The following is a 6,000-nucleotide window of genomic DNA, read 5'->3' on the forward strand; positions in this document are numbered from 1 at the left end:
GGTATGCAGAGAATATGTGAAGCATGCCAATTTGGAAAGCAAACAAAGCATGTATTTCCACTTAATAGATATGTGAGCAGAAATGCACTAGATGTTGTGCATTCAGATGTATGGGGTCCTACGAAGACCATGTCTATGGGAGGCTGCAGATATTATGTGACATTCATTGATGACCACACAAGGAAAGTGTGGGTATATTTCATGAAGGAGAAGAGTGAGGTGTTCACTCACTTCCAGAATTTTAGGTTTTTGGTTGAAAAGCAAACAGGGAAATATGTAAAAAGCCTAAGGTCAGATGGTGGAGGGGGAGAGTACTTCTCCAATGAGTTCTCTGAATTTTTGAAGAAGAATGGTATTCGGAGACAGTTTACATGCAGATACACTCCGCAGCAAAATGGAGTTACTGAGCGGAAAAACAGGCACATTGCTAAGATTGCACGAGCATTGATGGAAGAGAAGAATATGCCCCATAGCTATTGGGCTGAGGCTATTTCTACAGCAGTATACATCATGAACAGGACTCCAACTGCAGCCATACATGATGTAACTCCAGAGGAGAGGTTTACTGGCAGAAAACCTGATTTGTCTCATCTGAAAGTCTTTGGATGCATTGCATATGTGCATGTGCCAGATGAGCTGAGAACTAAGCTGGATCCGAAAGTTGAAAAATGTGTGTTTATTGGATATTCCCTTGAGTAAAAGGGATACAGGTGTTATAACCCTGCTACACGTGAGTTGAGGGTAAGTAGGGATGTTGTCTTTGATGAGATGAGCAGCTGGTATGCTGCTGAAAAAGAAGCTATTGGGGCTGATGTGAGTGGAAGTGTGGTTGCACAGAATGCAGGTCGGAAAATCACAATCTTTGAGTGGACCAGGAGAGTCCTCATCTACTAGGTCTGTTGATAGACCATGGAGTGGCAAGCTGCGTCATAATACCAGTCCTGCAAATGTGATTAGTACATCACGTAAAGGAAAAGAGAAAGTGGTGGAGCCCCTTGGTATGCCTGACATTTCTGCAGGGCATTCTCATGTTGATGGAGAGTCTAGTGGCTCAGATATGAGCCTTGATGAGGAGCTTGGGATCCCAGCTATGAGAACACCTGGTGTAAAGAAGGCTATGGAAGCCATGAATGAAAAGCTGCGAAGATCTGGGAGAGTGAAAAATCCTATACAGAGATTTCCCTATGATGGTTATGTGGCACATCACTATGCATATATGGCAAAGGTTGTGCAGGTTGTTGAGCCCACATGCATTGATGAGGTTGTTTGGGAATGTGTGCTGGGAGAAAGCTATGGATGAGGAGATGAATGCACTATATGGAAATGAAACTTGGGACTTAGTGCAATTGCCTGAAGGCAAGAAAGCCATTGGATGCAAGTGGGTGTACAAAGTAAAACATAACAGTGATGGAAGCATAAACAGGTATAAGGCTAGGTTAGTAGCCAAAGGGTATGCGCAGACATATGGCATTGATTATGAGGAAACTTTCAGCCCAGTTGCCAAGATGGCAACAGTGAGAGTTGTGATAGCAGTGGCTGCGTCAAAGTAATGGTCTTTACATCAGATGGATGTAAAGAATGCATTCTTGCATGGGGATTTGCAAGAAGAGGTGTATATGTTGCAGCCACCTGGTTATGAGGATGTGGGTCACCCCCCGAGCATGTTTGCAGGTTGAAGAAAGCCTTGTATGGCTTAAAACAAGCACCAAGAGCATGGTCTGACAAGATTTTTTAATATCTTGTGACTATTGGCTTTCATGTAGCCAATGCAGATTTCTCGTTGTATGTGAGACATGGTGATAGAGGGGTTGTGCTTGTTGTCATCTATGTAGATGACTTGATCATTACAGGGGACCATGATGCAGAGATCTTTGATGTAAAGATCTTGCTTAGACAGAAGTTTGAGATGAAGGATCTGGGGGAGCTCAGATATTTCTTGGGCATTGAGGTGATTAGGTCACCACATGGTATTGGATTACTGCAGAGACAGTATGGCTTGGACATGTTGTCCAAGTATGGTATGACAGGCTGTAAGCCTATTTTCGTGCCATTGGATCAGAATGGCAAGTTGAGTGCAGATTCAGGAGAGATCTTGGAGGATCCTACTATATATAGACGCATAGTAGGAAGCTTGATCTACATGACGATCACCAGACCACCAGATTTGAGCTATGCTGTTGGGTTGGTGAGTCAGTTTATGCAGGTTCCACAGAAACCGCATTTGGATGCATTGAGACGCATACTGAGGTATGTGAGGTCTACTTTGCATTGTGGACTATTCTATGAGACTGGGACAGAGATATGTGTACATGGGTACACAGATGCTGATTGGGCTGGTAGCATCTCAGATAGAAGATCTACCAGTGGATTCATGTTTTCTTTGGGGAGTGCTGCTGTGACTTGGAGCAGCATGAAACAGCCTACGGTTGCTCTATCCAGTACAGAGGCCGAGTACAGAGGAGCTGCTATGGTAGCATGTGAGGTAGCTTGGTTGAGAAAGCTACTTGCAGATTTGGGTCTATCAGTGGGATAGACAAGTTGTCATTTTCTGTGACAACATTAGTAGTATACAGTTGGCCAGGAACCCAGTTTTTCAAGCTCGTACGAAGCATATAGAGGTCCACTACCACTTCATCAGAGAGAGGGTCTTGGCAGGAGACCTTGACCTTGTTTATGTCAGCACAGAGGATCAGGTAGCTGACATCTTCACCAAAGCATTGGGTACAGAGAAGCTCCGCAGATTCAGGGCTTCGCTTGGTGTACATGAGATGGAGTTGAGCTCGAGGGGGAGTGTTGAGATATCGAGCTCGTCTATTGAGGCGATGGACACTGATGACCCGCCTAGGGGATAGGCCCCACACTTACACCACTGGCATGGTTGGTGAGATCATGGGTGATATGCGGCCAGTGGGATGACAGGCTGTGTGACAGCCATTCTAGAGACTGGCATAGTTATAGCGCCAACTCATTTTAGTTGGGTTCACACTATAGAGAACCCGTGTATGTATTGGTTGAGTACCTTTCATATTATGTGTACTCTTATCTTGTATATGGTGTGTTGAGTGTTGAGTGAAGAAGAAGAAGATTTTCAGCCTCTCACCTTGTGTGTTCTCTATTAGGGTTTTGTGAGTGTGTGTGTGTGCTTGCAAGAGCTCAAGCTCTCTTCCCCCTTGCATCTTTTCAATGTCATCAAGCATTTGTCTGGACATCTCCACCCTAATCAATGGGTTGGACCAAGTTAATGGAGTTAAGCAATCTTGTCCATACAGAGCTTTGAAAGGACTCATCCCAATACTTTGGTGATAAGAAGCATTGTAGGCGAACTTGACTAGGTGCAGATAGCTTAGCCACTTCTTGGGTTCCCTGCCACACCATGACTGAAGTATATCTTCAATTACTTGGTTCACCCTTTCTGTTGGACCATCAGTCTCAGGGTGGTAAGCTGTGCTGAGATCCAAGAAAGTTCCTACTGCTTCAAAAACTGCAGTCCAGAATCTTGACGTGAATTTGGGATCTCGATCACTTACTATTCTTCTGGGTAGGCCATGCAATTTGAAGATTTCCTTGAGGAACACTCTAGCCATATCCACTGCAATAGTGTAGGTTTCTTTTACTGGAATCAGATGGGAAACTTTGGTTAGTCTATCAACTACCACGAAGATGGAGTTGTAACATGATTGCACTGAAGGTAATCCAGTAATAAAATCCATACTGATGCGCATTACCACTTCATCTCTGGGGGATGTCTAATGGATGTAACTTCCCAGGCATTTTTACTCTCTCGGCCTTGACTTTTTGACAAGTCAGACATTGACATACATGATTAAGCACATCCTTTTTTAGACCAGGCCAAAAGAAGCTTTTCTTCATAGACATGTAGGTTTTGATGAAACCTGGATGTCCTGCAATAAGGCTATCATGGGCTTCATTCAGAATTTGACCCTTAGTTCCCTCATCATTGGGAATGCATAGCTTGCGACGATTATAAAACATAATTCCATCATTCAGGTTGTACCCTTGAACTCGGTTCAACTGCTGTGGAGTTTTCCTCTCCTGCATAAGTAGGGTAGCAATAGGGCCAAAGAATCTATCTTGCATGATCTTCTCTCTTGCTTCAATAATCAAAGAATTTGACAATACAGTAATTTCAAGCAAGGAGGCTTTTCTACTGAGGGCATCTGCTACCACATGTTGCTTTCTTGCATAAGTAGGGTAGCAATAGGGCCAAAGAATCTGCTACCACATTTTGCTTTCTTGCATAAGTAGGATAGTAATAGGGCCAAAGAATCTATCCTGCGTGATCTTCTCTCTTGCTTCAATAATCAAAGGATTTGACACTACAGTAATTTCAAGCAAGGAGGCTTTTCTGCTAAGGGCATCTGCTACCACATTTTCTTTGCCTAGCCGGTACTTGATTTCAAAATCAAATTCCTGCAGGGTCTGCATCCACCTTCTTTGGTGCATGTTGAGATCCTTCTGAGTAAAGATCCACTTTAAGCTTTGATGATTAGTCTCGGAGTGATTCCTCCAAGCGACCCAGGCCGTTTCCACAATCTTTAACCTGGCAAGAGCCATCTTGCTTCTCTCATTGTAGCCAGTTACATCAAAGTATTCCTCCATTGCCTCAATCCACTTTTCCACTACTTCACCTAACTGCTCTCCTTTACCCTTGAAGGGACCAGGTTGGGATCTGTGCAGGGCTTTTCGAACATTCGGATCTAACTCTTCATCCTCGGTTAGAGGATCCGGTTGCCTTGCACGGGCCGTGTGCCTCATGATTCTAACAAAATGAGATTTTTGTCAACTTAACTTTGACAACAGATTTATGATTATTTAATTTTTGCGATTTATTCTCATAACAGATAATTATTTCATCATACTTCATCATACTTCATGAAACAAGATTAACCATATTCACAATCATGAAAACAATTTGGAATTTTTTTACAAAACATCATTTATTATCAAAAGTTTTCAATATATACATAGAGCATCACGGCTCCCCAAAATCACTGTCTCAATCGTATACGCATAAAGAAGCGAAATTGCGAGAGACATGCCATGGTACACACGATTCATTACAGAAAGAGGTGCTGTAATTCTATCTCTAGGGATAAAGCGGCTAAGAAGCCTAAAAACTCGGCATGAAGTTTTGAAGTTCCTGGGTGAATGATCAAAGAGTTGTACATGCTGAACAACAAGTCCTAGCCTTATCAGAATCATGGCTAAGGAAATATTTTGCCTGAGCCTCTGACGCTAACTGGTACTGACATTAATACATCGTCCTCCACAGAATCACATATACCAATGTCGCTCAAGAGGATCAGGAAAGTAAAGACTCTCAAAATGACGCGCGAGTCTCACTCTACTCACTCGGGTCGCAGAGTTGATGAGGTGCTCAAATGCAAAGGCTATCATATCCTGACTCTGGGAGAGTTCGGGAATGCCAGATAGATTCAGGGTATCCATCTATAAATTTCAATTCAATTTATGAGTTTTCAATTTTTGAAGTTCCTTCAACATAATATTAACAAGCGAAAACATTATTTCCTAGATTTACTTTAAAATTTTTAAGCAATTTTGGCTGCTGTTACTGATAAATAGAAACATAAAAATGAAAACATCACAAAAACCTACAGTTTCATGGAGCTACCTCGAAACTGTAGTTTTACAGAACAATAAAAACTTGCAACTTCACGCTTCCAAAAAATCTCACGTAACAAACTCTCATGGGATTCCGTTTCATGGAACTCCCTCTCACGGGATTCCATCTCACAGAAATCCCTCTCACATGTAATAACTTCTCACGAGATTCCGTCTCACAGAACTCCCTCTCATGTAATAACTTCTCACGAGATTCCTTCTCACGGAACTCCCTTTTCACGTCTTTAACTTTCAAGTCACAAATTCTCACGAGATTTCATTTCACAGAACTCCCTCTCACATAATAACTTCTCACAGGATTTCGTCTTATATGGAACACCCTCTCACGTAATAACA

Source organism: Cibotium barometz, chromosome 17 (assembly GCF_041138505.1).
Source record: "Cibotium barometz isolate CiBa-2024 chromosome 17, ASM4113850v1, whole genome shotgun sequence".
NCBI classification, from domain to species: Eukaryota; Viridiplantae; Streptophyta; class Polypodiopsida; order Cyatheales; family Cibotiaceae; genus Cibotium; species Cibotium barometz.